Source organism: Triturus cristatus, chromosome 2_1 (genome assembly GCF_964204655.1).
Source record: "Triturus cristatus chromosome 2_1, aTriCri1.1, whole genome shotgun sequence".
NCBI lineage: Eukaryota > Metazoa > Chordata > Amphibia > Caudata > Salamandridae > Triturus > Triturus cristatus.
The window spans coordinates 325,177,482-325,194,961 of NC_140581.1; positions in this window are offsets into that span (position 1 = coordinate 325,177,482).

The following is a 17,480-nucleotide window of genomic DNA, read 5'->3' on the forward strand; positions in this document are numbered from 1 at the left end:
GGGGCTTTAGGACGTCTCCCCATAGCCTCATCTGCCATCACTTGTACCTCATCTCTTGGAACCATTATCTCCTTCTCCATTATGCAACCATTTTTTACTTCGTATGAACGACCTCTGGTGTCAACTGCATGCAGCAAACTATTACTTTGAAAATAGCTCTCTTCATTAAAAAAAGGTTCACTACTTGAACTATGCATCCACTTTCCTAAAAACACTTTACAAAAGTTTGTTCTGTTCACTACTCTTTTGCTTTTGCTTTGTGATTTCAGTACATTAACCATTTTATCTAATGTACGCATCCTATTCAAAATTAATATGAATAGTTTCCTTTTTAATTCTAATGCTTTTGCTGCAATGGCTTCAATTTCTTTTTTTCTCTTGTAATATTTAGCCTTTTGCTTATATTTCTTTATATCCTTTATCAAATTGGACATAACTCTTCTCTGAAACATTTTTCTACGTATCTCTTTAAATGCTGTTTTTCTGTTTATGTTAAACTTTTCAATTGCAGAAGGTATATTTGCATTAACTAAATTCTCAATTTTTTGCTGTTCTCTATGTTTTGTTACATTTTTCCGAGAACAGACATTTTGTACATTTTTCTTTGTTTTGAATATTTTGTTTAGAAATTGTTTTTTTTGCTTACCAGAAGATTTTTTCTTTTTCCCAACATCAGCATCTTCTACTAACTTTGGTCCTCCAGTTGTCTTCAAATATAGTTTTTTTTTTAGCGTTTTTTGAACTCGAGATTTTGTAGGCATCTTAAATTTTGTTCACTGTTCTTCAGCAATACCTGAAAAAAACTAAAAAAAAAATCTGTTATTGTATTTAAATATATTACTACATTTCTTTTCACAATAGTCACAAAACGAAATTTCTTTCCCAATTTGAATGCACACAAACTGCTCTTTTTTTTGGGCAAGTGAAAATCTCTTTTACAAACTGTCACATTATGAAACCACTTTTCAGATTTTTTAAAAAGCCCATGTCCACAGTGCTACACTCCACCAAGGGCAACCAGCCTTAGTGATGCTGAATGTATTTGCATTACAGACTTAAACCTGAAAACCCCACTGGCTTGTAAATACTGTGCATGACTATACACGGCAAGGACATGGGTGTGTGCTAAGCCTCTGCTTCTTCCCCCAATAATTCGCTCCCCCTTTCCATCTAATGCAACTGTGAAATCACCAGAGCAAGACGCAATAAATCTCTGCCTATAATTCTTCTATGCACACAGAGTCATGTTTTCACATTAGTGCCAAAACGAAATTTCTTTGCCAATTTGAAAGCACACTTACTGCTCTTTTTTTTTTTGGGCCAAGTGAAAATCTCTTTTTACAATTTGAAATCACTTTTACAGACTGACACATTATGAAACCACTATTTTTGATTTATTTAATTGCACGTGTCCAAGCTGGTTTTTTTTCAGACCACCACCATGTGCATTCTCTGTGACTGCCTACACTCCACCAAGGGCAACCAGCCTTAGTGATGCTGAATGTATTTGCATTACAGACTTAAACCTGAAAACCCCACTGGCTTGTAAATACTGTGTATGACTATACACGGCAAGGACATGGGTGTGTGCTAAGCCTCTGCTTCTTCCCCCAATAATTCGCTCCCCCTTTCCATCTAATGCAACTGTGAAATCACCAGAGCAAGACGCAATAAATCTCTGCCTATAATTCTTCTATGCACACAGAGTCATGTTTTCACATTAGTGCCAAAACGAAATTTCTTTGCCAATTTCAAAGCACACTTACTGCTCTTTTTTTTTCGGGCCAAGTGAAAATCTCTTTTTACAATTTAAAATCACTTTTACAGACTGACACATTATGAAACCACTATTTTTGATTTATTTAATTGCACGTGTCCAAGCTGTTTTTTTTTCAGACCACCACCATGTGCATTCTCTGTGACTGCCTACACTCCACCAAGGGCAACCAACCTTAGTGATGCTGAATGTATTTGCATTACAGACTTAAACCTGAAAACACCACTGGCTTGTAAATACTGTGCATGACTATACACGGCAAGGACATGGGTGTGTGCTAAGCCTCTGCTTCTTCCCCCAATAATTCGCTCCCCCTTTCCATCTAATGCAACTGTGAAATCACCAGAGCAAGACGCAATAAATCTCTGCCTATAATTCTTCTATGCACACAGAGTCATGTTTTCACATTAGTGCCAAAACGAAATTTCTTTGCCAATTTCAAAGCACACTTACTGCTCTTTTTTTTTCGGGCCAAGTGAAAATCTCTTTTTACAATTTGAAATCACTTTTACAGACTGACACATTATGAAACCACTATTTTTGATTTATTTAATTGCACGTGTCCAAGCTGTTTTTTTTTCAGACCACCACCATGTGCATTCTCTGTGACTGCCTACACTCCACCAAGGGCAACCAACCTTAGTGATGCTGAATGTATTTGCATTACAGACTTAAACCTGAAAACCCCACTGGCTTGTAAATACTGTGCATGACTATACACGGCAAGGACATGGGTGTGTGCTAAGCCTCTGCTTCTTCCCCCAATAATTCGCTCCCCCTTTCCATCTAATGCAACTGTGAAATCACCAGAGCAAGACGCAATAAATCTCTGCCTATAATTCTTCTATGCACACAGAGTCATGTTTTCACATTAGTGCCAAAACGAAATTTCTTTGCCAATTTCAAAGCACACTTACTGCTCTTTTTTTTTTCGGGCCAAGTGAAAATCTCTTTTTACAATTTGAAATCACTTTTACAGACTGACACATTATGAAACCACTATTTTTGATTTATTTAATTGCACGTGTCCAACCTGTTTTTTTTTCAGACCACCACCATGTGCATTCTCTGTGACTGCCTACACTCCACCAAGGGCAACCAGCCTTAGTGATGCTGAATGTATTTGCATTACAGACTTAAACCTGAAAACCCCACTGGCTTGTAAATACTGTGCATGACTATACACGGCAAGGACATGGGTGTGTGCTAAGCCTCTGCTTCTTCCCCCAATAATTCGCTCCCCCTTTCCATCTAATGCAACTGTGAAATCACCAGAGCAAGACGCAATAAATCTCTGCCTATAATTCTTCTATGCACACAGAGTCATGTTTTCACATTAGTCCCAAAACGAAATTTCTTTGCCAATTTCAAAGCACACTTACTGCTCTTTTTTTTTTCGGGCCAAGTGAAAATCTCTTTTTACAATTTGAAATCACTTTTACAGACTGACACATTATGAAACCACTATTTTTGATTTATTTAATTGCACGTGTCCAAGCTGTTTTTTTTTCAGACCACCACCATGTGCATTCTCTGTGACTGCCTACACTCCACCAAGGGCAACCAGCCTTAGTGATGCTGAATGTATTTGCATTACAGACTTAAACCTGAAAACCCCACTGGCTTGTAAATACTGTGCATGACTATACACGGCAAGGACATGGGTGTGTGCTAAGCCTCTGCTTCTTCCCCCAATAATTCGCTCCCCCTTTCCATCTAATGCAACTGTGAAATCACCAGAGCAAGACGCAATAAATCTCTGCCTATAATTCTTCTATGCACACAGAGTCATGTTTTCACATTAGTGCCAAAACGAAATTTCTTTGCCAATTTCAAAGCACACTTACTGCTCTTTTTTTTTTCGGGCCAAGTGAAAATCTCTTTTTACAATTTGAAATCACTTTTACAGACTGACACATTATGAAACCACTATTTTTGATTTATTTAATTGCACGTGTCCAAGCTGTTTTTTTTCCAGACCACCACCATGTGCATTCTCTGTGACTGCCTACACTCCACCAAGGGCAACCAGCCTTAGTGATGCTGAATGTATTTGCATTACAGACTTAAACCTGAAAACCCCACTGGCTTGTAAATACTGTGCATGACTATACACAGCAAGGACATGGGTGTGTGCTAAGCCTCTGCTTCTTCCCCCAATAATTCGCTCCCCCTTTCCATCTAATGCAACTGTGAAATCACCAGAGCAAGACGCAATAAATCTCTGCCTATAATTCTTCTATGCACACAGAGTCATGTTTTCACATTAGTCCCAAAACGAAATTTCTTTGCCAATTTGAAAGCATACTTACTGCTCTTTTTTTTTTCGGGGCAAGTGTAAATCACTTTTACACACTGACACATTATGAAACCACCATGTGTAACTACAACAAAAACAATTCCCATTTCTATTATTCATTTCTTAAGTTTCTTAAGTTACCACATACATCCCCTCTTAAACTGTAAACTCACCTTTAAAATTAGTTAGTTGTGAAAGAAATGTGACACTCAAACAGCAGATTATCAGAGCCAGGATCTCTGTTGTGTTCACCTCTCTCCTCTCAGCAGAACCAGATAATGGCAAACTTTCCCTCTATTTTTCCACACATATACATGTAAGTTTCAAATCTCAGTGCTTCCCCCTTTTTTTCACATGTATTCACACATTTCTATTGGTTGAAAACGAACCCTTTTCCAAAAGTACCCTTCCCCCAACTTGACTTCTGCCTAGTACCCTTCCCCCAACTTGACTTCTGCCTGCTACCATAGCAACAGCTCATGGAACACTGCTGTGTGCAGTTAGGTCAGAAGTTCGACACACAATGTTTCAATTCCACAGAGCAAGAGTGCTTGACTTTTCAAACCTAACAGCAAATCCATAGTACTGTTCTTTGGTTACACATTTTTTTGTACCAATACAAAACATGCTTCTATTAATTTTCACATACAGCCTAGTTTTTATTCTGGAATGGTATGAAACAGCCAATCAGTTCTTTTTGTTTTAAAAAAATATGTATGCCTCCATTTCCAAACTGTCTTTCTTTTCATATTGCCATTCTACTGAAAGACACCTCCTGAGTGCATCCAGTTCTCCTTTGAAGATGTTCACAGTGTGGATTGTAGGGCACAGCTATGTCTTCTGGAGTGAAAAGTTTGCAGAGAAAACAGATATGGTGAGAGACCTTGCTTTGCCAAATGTAGACATTAAATGGATTGGTCAGAGAGGGTTAAAGTGGCACCAATTGATGCCATTGGTGAAATCCTTCATTCAAATCCAACACCCTGACCTCATAATAGTGCACTGTGGTGGCAATGACCTAGGCACTTTGACTGGGGTAGGTCTGGAAATGCTTATGAAGGACACCTTTGCACAACTGTTTACACTTTTCCCTAAAACTGCCTTTGTGTTTTCCAACATATGCCAAAGGCAAAAATGGAACTGGTCCAATCATTTCTGTCCACAGATTGACAAAGCAAGAAAGCACGTCAACAAATCTGTTTCTGCTTTCCTCCGTGACTATGGTATGGGTGCCATTTACCACAACAACTTGCGTTATGACATGCAAGACATTTATAGAGGAGATGGTGTGCACTTCAATGATGAAGGGAACAGAGTCTTCCTCTTGAACCTTAGACTCTGCATCGGTACTTACTTGTAGGTACCACTAAAAAAATGACTTCATAAACACAACAGCTCTTTTTAGAGCTCCCTAATTTCTAAACTCTTAAATCTGCTTTTCATTTATTTATTTATTTTTTTTTTTTCCGTACGCTTACCGTAAGCTTACCGTACGCGTACCCCGTGATTTTTTTTAAAATCAATAAATGTTTTTTTTGTACTTTTCTGTCCTTCTTTGACCCCCTTACAATTGTTAGGGGGTCTGTAACTCTCCTCATTGCCCCCTTTCCTTGTTTTCACTCTTTTTTTTCAGAGTGAAATACACAAAATGGCGGCCGCCGCTTCCTGGTTTCGGCCGATTCGAATGTTTACTAAGATCTAAGAGCCAATCAGAATCGCGCTCGCGCACGCCACCGTACGCTTACCGTAAGCGTACGGTAAGCGTACCGTAAGCGGGCTCAGATATATATATTGATTTAAAGGCTATTTTCTCAGAATCTACTGAACAGATTTACACCAAACCTACAAAAGGCACTTCCTTGACCTAGGGACTACCTCTCTGCCAAATTTTGAGTAATTCTGTTCAGCCGTTCGGGCTGTAGCTCGTTCTAAAGGTCCTATGGAAAAATGCATGGGAAAAACGCGTTTTGGGACCCCCCTTTTATCTCAGCCCCCGCTTGACGGATCCCCCCGAGACTTTCAGGGTAGGAGCGGAGCGTAGCGCCCCACCTATTTTGAGAAATTCGCGAGGATTCGTCGACCGGCGCCAAAGTTATTCAAAATAGAATGTTGAGGTTTTCCTATGGAAACGTGGTCCTAACTATAACTACCTACTGGCGACCGCCAGTAGGTAATATATATATATATATATATATATATATATATATAGATAGATAGATAGATAGATAGATATACGAGTGAAAAGTCCAGCTAACTATAACGCCCCTGAAAACATATGTTTTTTTCAGTGAATATATATAATATATATATATATATATATATATATATATATATATATATATATATATATATATATATATATATATATATATCTCTCTCTATATATATATATATTATCTACTGGCGGTCGCCAGTAGATAGTTATAGTTACAACCTAGTTTCCATAGGAAATTGGAAAATTCTATTTTGAATAACTTTGGCGCCGGTTGACTTATCTTCGTGAAATTTTCAAAACTAATGAGGCGCTCCGCTCAGCTCCTACCCTGAAAGTCTCGGGGTTATTCGTCAAGCGGGGGCTGAGAAAAAAGGGGGGTCCCAAAACGCGTTTTCCCCATGCATTTTCCCATAGGACCTTTAGTCCTATGGGACATCTCATCGTGAGATCTGATTGGCTGTCAGCACTTCATCCAAGCAGTGTTGGCAGCCATCTTGGGACCAATATACATGATAGCACCTCATTAAAAAGCATTGCAGTTAATAGAAGGTTTTAAGACTTTAGTTACATTATAAATCATTTGTTGATGGTACCATACTCATTTTAGGAACTGTGGTGTGTTCTAAGGTGATTTTACCATGTGAAAAAGCCTTCTGCTGTGATATCATGAATCATGTTTGAGAGAAAACTATTTTCTCATGCTTTTCCCACAGAGGTTTGGAAGGTGATCTATAAGCTAAACTGAGAGCATATTTTCTGTAAATTCACATTATCTTTCTCAGTCATTTGAGAATGAAGTCTGACATTCTCAGTAAAACATGTACATCCAACAAGGACAGAGACTGTCAGTTGATTCCTTTGTGTTCTACTGCAGCTTCCCAGAGTGTTCTAAAGGACAACTAAAGCGCTAACAGTCCTACTTATGACAAACGTATGGCACACCTGAAGCCATCTTGGTTGGAATAAAGTGGTAACTCTTAAAACATTTCATTTAAAAAGGAACATAATGAGGGGCTTCATTTTGCCATAGAAAGTATGATCAGTGCTGCAGAAAGAAAAATTAGGGCACATTTTGAGTGACTTCTCAAGTCCTCTTCTATTTCATTCAAAAATTCTGACATGCAGACTGAAACATGCACTTTCAATACCAGCAGCAGACTTCCCTGGTGAGGAGCAGCTTTACTTCAGTGATCTAATGAGCAACTAGAGTGCTAACATTCTGAATTTATGGCAAATGTGTGACACATCTGAATGCCTTCTTGATGGAACCAAAGTAAAAAACTGAAAGTATTTCCTACTGAGGAGACTACAGTAAATGAGGAAATTAGGAAACTCCATAACAAATAAATCTCCCAAGATGGCCACCAGAGACAAAAGAGCCCAAATGTAGCCCAAATATCACCCAGATGTAGCCCAAGTATAGCCCAATGACAGAATGTCCCAGAGTGTTCTAACGAACAACTGGAGCGCTAACAGTCTTACTTATGACAAAAGTATGGCACACCTGAAGCTATCTTGATTGGAATAAAGTGGTAACACTTAAAACATTTAATTTACAAAGGAACAACATGAGGGGGTTCATTTTGCCATAGAAATTATGATTAGTTCTGCAGAAAGAAAAATTAGGGCACATTTTGACTTCTCAAATCCTCTTCTATTTCATAAAAAAAGTCTGACATGCAGACTGAAACATGCACTTTGCATACCAGCAGCAGACTTCCCTGGTGAGCAGTAGTTTTACTACAGTGATCTAATGAGCAACTAGAGTGCTAACATTCAGAATTTATGGCAAATGTGTGACACATCTGAATGCCTTCTTGATGGAACCAAAATAAAAAGTATTCCCACTGAGGACACTGCAGTAAATAAGGAAATTAGGAAACTTCATAAAAAATAAATCTCCCAAGATGGCCACCAGAGACAAAAGAGCCCAAATGTAGCCCAAATATCACCCAGATGTAGCCCAAGTATAGCCCAATGACAGAAGTGTGCAAAACACTTATTTTTTGTGTATTTGCAGTTTTATATAGTGCAGACTAGTCAGGTATTGGAGTGCTTTACATGAGCATTGGTTCCATCACACAAGATCAAATTCATTTTGGTTGTAGCCATGGGGAGATTAAGTGATTTGACCAGAATCACAGAATGTTGAGCTGAAGCAGAAATTCCAACCTGGTTCCCCAGTTGCAAAGTCTGCAGCTCTGGAAGTAGCATCACATCCTCTCCCCTAGGTGCAACATTTAATCAAGTGGTCAACTGGATAAAACAACATAAAGATTACAAATAATTTAAAAGTTCTTTGTCGCTATTTGAAAACTCAGAAAATATGTCCTCATTTTAGTTTTTTAGAGCCCTAACCATAATTTTGATGCAAATAAGACCCTCTTATATATGTAATTTCGAAAGGAAATACTCTAGGTATTACAGTTTTGATTACATCAAGATGACGTCAGACGTTCCACACTTTTGTAATAAATATAGAATGTTAGCAATCTAGTTGTTCATTGGGATACTGTTGAGAGGCAGAGGCCAGGGGCATGGACTATGAAAATTGAAGGCAGGTAGGAGAGTGCAGATGCAACAATTTGACCACACTGGGCAGGCAGGAAGGGCAGTGGCAGCACAACAGACTATGGAGAGCAGTGGAAATGGGGGCAGGGGCAACAAACCAACAATACAGGACTGGCAAGAGAGGCTGTGGCAATATAATAGTCCATTGTGGGCCGAAGGAAGAGGCAGTGGTAGTGCAACCATACATGCCAACAGACCCGTTTCAGCCAGGAAACGTCCAATGTTTTTAAGCTCAAATGGGCTTTATTTGATCTGTCTCCTGTCTACAATCTCCTCTTTTTCAATGTAACTCAAAGGGGAAAAATCAATACCCCAGTTTTTTTTCAAAATCTCCCTCTTACCATTTTCAAAATGTTCGCAAGTATGGTAAATTGGATCATGGTACGCAGGAGGAATTGGGGTAGGGACATGGACTGGAATAACAGAGGACAGGAGGGACATGGAGAGGTGCACCAAACTGACCCTACAGGGCAGGCATCAGGGTTTGCAGCAGCACAATACACCACACAGCGCATGCGGGATGGGAGTGCAGCACAACAATCCATAGAAAGCAATAGGGAGGGGACAGGACCATGCACATGGACAACAGAGAACAGAGGGGAAAGAGGCAATGGTAGCTAGCTGACCATAATGGACAGACAGGAGAGAAAGCTGCAGCATAACAGACCATAAAGGGCAGGAGGGACGGATCAGGGGCATTACAATGGAACAGACCATCCAGGAGGAAGGGAATAGGGGTCTGCACATGGAAACAGAGGGCTGGGGGAAAGGGGGCAGGGCAGGAGCAGCAAGATGACCATGGAGGTCAGGCAGGATGGGCACTAGAAACAAGACACACCATGGAGAGCAACAGTGAGACTATGATGCCATACACACAGACAATGGAGGGAAGGTGGGAGGGGGTCAGGGGCAGCTAGCTGAACACACAGGGAAGGTGGGAGGGGCCATGGTAGCACAGAAGACCATGCATGGCAAGCGGGAGGGTTAGTGGCAGCACAATGGCTATGATGGGCAAGAAGGAGGGTACAGGGGCATGCACAAAGGACCATGGAGGATAGATGGGAGGGGCATGACCTGGGCACAGACAAGAGAGTTCAGGGGAAGGGGCCTCACAACAGACCGCGCGGGGCAGGCAGGAGGAGCAGTTGCAGCACAACAGACCAGGGAGGGCAGAAGGGTGTGGCAGTAAAATGGACCATGGAGGACAGGAGGAAGGGGATAGGGGCACGGCATGTGGACAGGCAGGGTGGAGGTGGCAGGGACAGGTTACAGTCATCTGACAATGCTAGGCAGGTGGTAGGGGAGTGGCAGCTCAACAGAACACTCAGAGTAGATAGGAGTGGCAGGTCCATGGAACATGGTGGGCAAAAAGGATGGAGCAGGGGCATGCACAAAGACATCGGAGGGCAGGGGGAAGGAGAACAGGGGCAGCAATCTAAGCACAGAGGCCAAGCAGGAGGTCAATGATGGGCCATAGAATTGGGCAATGGAGGGCAGGAGGAGTGGACTGGTACATCATGCTAAATGGAGGGCAGTGGAAGCACATCAAACCATGCATGGCAGGAGGGAGGAGGCTAGTCCATGGATTCAGACAACAGAGGATAGGGAGGAGGTGGATGGGGCAGCAAGCTAACTGTTCAGAGAAGGTGGGTATTAGGAACTTTATTGTTTTTAAAATGTGTGTCTGTGCGAACTACTTAAAATATGAACAAGTATGCAGCATAATCTCACTTTTATTCAGGAAGAAGAGGACGTTTGTGACTGTGACTCTGGGCAAACTTGGCAGAAACACCCCCTGACCCTCCACCACCATCACAAAATGTAATGCCAGTGAAAAGGGTAGGTGGATGCAGTGTTATATAGAACATAGTCCTGAGAGCACGATTGAAAATGAAAATTAGATATGGTATATGGTATAAACTATGCACCAAAAAGTGTGATATAAGATGAACCGGGGCGTGAAATATAATATGCAATACATTGTGCGCAATGACAGATTCATTGGAGAGCGCGAGATAGCACAGGCACTAGCGCGTGCTATGCGATATGCGCCTTGGAGTGTAATATGCACAGGGCAGTGTTGTGTAACCTAACTAGTCTCTAAAGTTGTAATATAAAATATGTGCTGGGTAGTGTAACGTTGCATATGCACTGTGACAAAGATATGGATCCCAGATTGTAATATGGATGGCATAGCGCTGTGCATTATAACATAGGCATCAAGGAAGGCACGTTAGATGGGGCAATATAACCCGTGCGAAGGCAAGTGTGGCATGACATATTCACGGGGTGGTGTTACAGTGCACATGGGCTAGAGAGTGTCATAGCATACGTACTAGATGGTGGAATACAACACAGAGGTGTGAGGCACTCTGCGGGCTCTGGTGGGCGTAACGCAGCTTTTGGCTCAGCCAGGAGCACGCTGTGACTCTCAAGTGAGGTTTGTCTCCTTTCCAGAGAGTAAAATAAAAAGTATTACACATCCGGCGGTGGATGTGTGTTTTATTAACCGTGAGGGGGGTTTCTTGCATAGTTTGGTCGAATTTTTGGCGAGTCCCCTTTGAATGACTTGGTGTGCGTGTATATTAAATGTGCCCGTCAATAGCTACCAATGTTTGTATAAATAAACGACAAAGGTGTCTACTTGGAGAGTACCCACCGGCGGGGGCGCTGGGATTAGGCACGGTAGGGCGTCAGACACGTCAGAGCTTCACTAGCGGTGTAAATACATTCCATGTGGATTCATTCTATGCATAGTCGCCTTTTAATGAATATCACGCAAATCGTCATGGTGATAGGTACATATGGTTTGTCCAGCATGTCCTAGGTGTTTCTAATATATATTTTTTTAAAATAATAAAAAACAAAGGCCGCCCCGGGGGATGGGGTCCCCGGGGCCATAAGTGGCCTGAGGAGGGGGGCAATGCAGCCCCCTCCTAAAGAATTAAAAAACAAAAAAAGGCCATGACCCGAGGGTTGGGATTCCCGGGGCCGATTAAGGCCTTGGGAGGGCCAAATGTATTTTTTTCGACAAAAAAAATTAGGGTGCAGGCCCTGGGGGATGGGGTCCCCAGGGCCAGTAAATTAGAAAAAGAAGGGGGGCCACACAGCCCTCCTTCTTTAAAAAAAAATAAAATAAAAGACCAGCATCACGCCGGAGGCCATGCCCCCTCCTTGCAGCACTCTGCAAACGCGCCCCCTGGCCAGTTGTAAATTGGGGAATTAATTCCCCTTCAATAGTGAGGGTCCCTGAGGGCCAACTAGCCCAACAGGTATCTCCAGTATGCGCCAGGGAGCTGCGTTGCAGACAGGTGATCTGAGGCCACACCCCTTTTTACACCTCTATGCAACGCAGCTCTGTGGTGCTTACTGGAGGTACCTAGTGGGCTAGTTTGACCCTAGGGACCCTTAGGATTCAAGGGGACTTAATCTCTCAACTTAGAACGGCCACAGTGCGCATTTACACAGTGGTGAAGGGAGGGGACTGGGCCTGAGGTGACGTGTGCAAACACTCCCTGTGGCGCGTTTGAAGTTGGGGAAATAATTCCCTTTCAATCCTGGGGGACCCTCGGGCCGACTAGCCCACCAGGTGCTTCCAGTAAGAGCCACTGCTCTGCGTTGCAGAGAGGTGGTGCAGGTCGTGCCCCTTTTTACACCTCTCTGCAATGGCGCTTACTGGACGTACCTAGTGGGCTATTTTGCCCCTAGGGATCCTCAGGATTCAAGGGGACTTAATCTCCTAACTTAAAAAACGGCCACAGGGCGTGTTTACACAGTGGGGAAGGGAGGGGACGGGGCCTGAGGTGACGTGTGCAAACACGCCCTATGGCGCGTTTTAAGTTGGGGAAATAATTCCCCTTCAATCCTGAGGGCCCCTGGGGGCTTACTAGCCCACCAGGTGCTTCCAGTAAGCACCACTGAGCTGTGTTGCAGAGAGGTGGTCCAGGCCGTGCCACTTTTTACACCTCTCTGCAACGCAGCTCTGTGGCGCTTACTGGAGGTACCTAGTGGGCTAGTTAGACCCTAGGGACCCTCAGGATTCAAATGAACTTAATCTCCCAACTAAAAACAGCCACAGGATGTGTTTACCCAGTGGTGAAGGGAGGGTACGGGGCCTGAGTTAACGTGTGCAAACAAGCCCTGTGGCGCATTTTAAGTTGGGGAAGTAATTCCCCTTCAATCCTGAGGGACCATGGCGGCCAACTAGCCCACCAGGTGCTTCCAGTAAGTGCCACTGCGCTGCGTTGCAGAGAGGTGGTCTAGGCCGTGCCCCTTTTTACATCTCACTGCAACGCAGCTCTGTGGCGCTTACTGGAGGTACCTAGTGGTCTAGTTGGACCCTAGGGACCCTCAGGATTCAAGGGGACTTAATCTCCCAACTTAAAATGGCCACAGGGCGTGTTTTCACAGTGAGGAAGTGAGGGGACGGGGCCTGAGGTGACGTGTGCAAACACGTCCTGTGGCGCGTTTTGGGAGGTAATTTTAATCCCCTGCCCTATTATATACTAGGGGCTTACAGAGGAGGTCATGCTGATCACAGGGGGACCCCAATGCATAGTGTTCCCTAGTGTATGTAGGCGTTTTCACTGTATTCTGAGTGTCTTTTAACATAGCACTGGCTCTAGGACTGGTTAGTCAGACTCAGTTACTACCAGTATCCGTCTGAAAAAGTTGAGGGTACAGGATTATTTTGCAACAAGGCTTCTTTCTGCTCTTCTGTTTGTTCTTTCTGCACGTTATCCTTCTTCCTGCACTTTTCTTCGTCTTTGAGGACTTCTGTTGCTTCTTTCTGCATTTCTTTTTTTTCTTTCTGTGCGTTTTTTCTTCTTTCTTCACATGTCCTGTCTCTGTAGGCATAGTTAGAAATTATCATTTAAAAACCTTTGAAATTCACTGAAAAAAACATAGGTTTCAGGTACGTTATAGTTAGGAATTAGCATTTAAAAAACCTTAGAAATTCACTGAAAAAACCATAGGTTTCAGGGGCGTTATAGTTAGCTGGACTTTTCACTCGTACAAAACCATTGAAATTCCCCCGTTATAGTTAGTTCAGCTATCTATAACTCGCGCGCCCGCAATGCACTGCTGATGACGTCACATATTACATCACTCATGACATGGTCAGTGACATCACTCATGACATCACTGATGACATCTCAAATGACATCACTGATGACATCACTGATGACATCATCCAGTAAATGTGTGTTTTTCTGAAAATTACATATGTTTTATATATGTATGTCTCAAGGTCGATGGAAGAATAAATGGGTATATAAGTGTCTAAATGGATGATTTGTTTTTGAAAAATTGATTGTATAACTGACTGATTAAGTGTATCTTAGGGAATACATGGCTTAGTGAGTAATGTTTAAATATGTATGTAGGGGACGCGCTTTGCCTACTGTGTGCCACTTAACGGAGGGTGTTTGGTGCTTAGCCAGCAGTGACGGAAAACGGCGCTTTGGAGCAACGGCGCTTTGGAGGTTTGGAGCGGACCTCTGGTGCATTTTACTCGCCTCGGGCTGCCAAAAACTACATCTCCCATCATTCCCTCACCCGGGCGCCTGCCAATTACATCAGCAGGCTGCGCCGGGGAGGGATAAAGGATTGTGAAGAGCCACGCAGCGCGGGACGCACTTTGCCTACTGTGTGCCTACGGGCGCGCGAGTTATAGTTAGCTGAACTAACTATAACGGGGGAATTTCAATGGTTTTGTACGAGTGAAAAGTCCAGCTAACTATAACGCCCCTGAAACCTATGGTTTTTTCAGTGAATATATATTCACTGAAAAAACCATAGTTTCACACTATGCATAGATGTGTGAGTGCGCGGCTTTAGATATTTATGTGCTTTTAACTGCAATTTTCTCAGGAACTACTGAACAGATTGATACCATATATGCAAAAGGCACATGCCTGACCTGAGGACTACCTCTTTGCCAAATTTCAAGTAATTCTGTTCAGCCGTTCGGGCTGTACCTTCGACTAAAGGTCCTATGGGAAAATGCATGGGGAAAATGCGTTTTGGGACCCCCTGTTTTCTCAGCCCCTGCTTGACGAATCACCCCGAGACTTTCAGGGTAGGAGCTGAGCGGAGCGCCCCATTAGTTTTGAAAATTTCGCGAGGATTCGTCAACCGGCGCCAAAGTTATTCAAAATAGAATTTTCAGATTTCCTATGGAAACACGGTCCTAACTATAACTATCTACTGGCGACCGCCAGTAGATAATATAGAGATATATATCTATATATATATATCTCTATATACATATATCTATTCACTGAAAAAAACATAGGTTTCAGACGCGTTATAGTTAGCTGGACTTTTCACTTGTACAAAACCATTGAAATTTCCCCGTTATAGTTAGTTCATCTAACTATAACTCACACGCCCGCAATGCACTGCTGATGACGTCACATATTACATCATTTATGACATGGTCAGTGACATCACTGATGACATCACTGATGACATCATCCAGTGAATGTGTGTTTTTCTGAAAGTTACATATGTTTTATATATGTATATCTCAAGGTCGATGGAAGAATAAATGGGTATATAAGTGTCTAAATGGAAGATTTGTTTTTGAAAAATTGATTGTATAACTAAGTGTATCTTAGTGAATACATGGCTTAGTGAGTAAAGTTTAAATATGTAAATATCTGTATCAGTCTCTCACTTTGTGTATAAGTGGCTGCATGGGTTGGTGAGTAGCTACATGAGTGTCTATATAGGTTATTAGTTGTTTTTTTGAGTTTCAGTATGAGTGTCTGAGTGTCTGTATGGTTCGGTGGGGGGTTTTACGTAGTGCATAGGTTCATGAATGAGTGACTCACTGTTTGTATGTGTTAAAGACAGCATGTGTGTAGGACTTTATGGGTGGATGAGTGTGTGCATGGGTGTGTTAGTTAGTGAATGACAATCTCAATAGTGTCTTTATGAGTAACTACATATGTTTTAAACTAGTATATGTGACTATTGGTGTATATACGTGAGTATATGTCAGAGTGAGAGATTGGAAGAGTTCCTGTATGAATAAGTATGTGTTTCTATAAGTGATTGTTCAGAAGACTAAGTATGTGTAAGTTTCTGTAGAAGTAAGTGTGGTGGTGTGTGTATAACTGTATAATCAAGTAAATGGATGTTTGATTCTTTATTAGCATGAGTGACTATGTGTGTGAGTAACTCTATGGATGAGTGGCGTTGTGTAACAGGATGTATAGGTGTATGAGTACATATGATGGGTGAGTACATGTATGAGTGACTGTATAGGACTGTTGGTGAATGAGTGGATGTGTATGTGGATCTTAGAATTACTGAATAGGTTGCTGTAACTGGTATTGGTATGTCCATTGTTTTGAAAATTTTAGTTTCTATTTTTGAATGTGTGTATCAAAGGTTATATTAGGGGGAGAGGAGGTCTGCCACTCTATCACAAGGATGATGTCATCAATGATGTCATCAGTGATGTCATTCGAGATGTCATCAGTGATGTCATGAGTGATGTCACTGACCATGTCATGATGGATGTAATATGTGACGTCATCAGCAGTGCATTGCGGGCGCGCGAGTTATAGTTAGCTGAACTAACTATAACGGGGGAATTTCAATGGTTTTGTACGACTGAAAAGTCCAGCTAACTATAACGCCCCTTAAACCTATGGTTTTTTCAGTGAATTTCTAAGGTTTTTTAAATGCTAATTCCTAACTATAACATGCCTGAAACCTATGTTTTTTTCAGTGAATTTCAAAGGTTTTTTAAATGCTAATTTCTAACTATGCCTACAGAGATAGGACATGTGAAGAAAGAAGAAAAAATGCACAGAAAGAAAAAAAAGAAATGCAGAAGGAATTAGCAGAAGTCCTCAAAGACGAAGAAAAGTGCAGGAAGAAGGATAACGTGCAGAAAGAACAAACTGAAGAGCAGAAAGAAGCCTTGTTGCAAAATCATCCTGTACCCTCAACTTTTTCAGACGGATACTGGTGGTAACTGAGTCTGACTAACCAGTCCTAGAGCCAGTGCTAGTATATAAAAGGGCAGGGGATTAAAACTACCTCTTAAAACACGCCACAGGGCGTGTTTGCACACGTTACCTCAGGCCCCGTCCCCTCCCTTCCCCACTGTGTAAACACGACCTGTGGCCGTTTTAAGTTGGGAGATGAATTCCCCTTGAATCCTGAGGGTCCCTAGGGTCCAACTGGACCACTAGGTACCTCCAGTACGCGCCACAGAGCTGCGTTGCAGAGAGGTGTAAAAAGTGGCACGGCCTGGACCACCTCTCTGCAACGCAGCTCAGTGGCGCTTACTGGAAGCACCTGGTGGGCTAGTTAGCCCCCAGGGGCCCTCAGGGTTGAAGGGGAATTATTTCCCCAACTTAAAACGCGCCATAGGGCGTGTTTGCACACGTCACCTCAGGCCCCGTCCCCTCCCTTCCCCACTGTGTAAACACGCCCTGTGGCCAATTTAAGTTGGGAGATTAAGTCCCCTTGAATCCTGAGGGTCCCTAGGGGCAAAATAGCCCACTAGGTATGTCCAGTAAGCGCCATTGCAGAGAGGTGTAAAAAGGAGCACGGCCTGCACCACCTCTCTGCAACGCAGAGCAGTGGCGCTTACT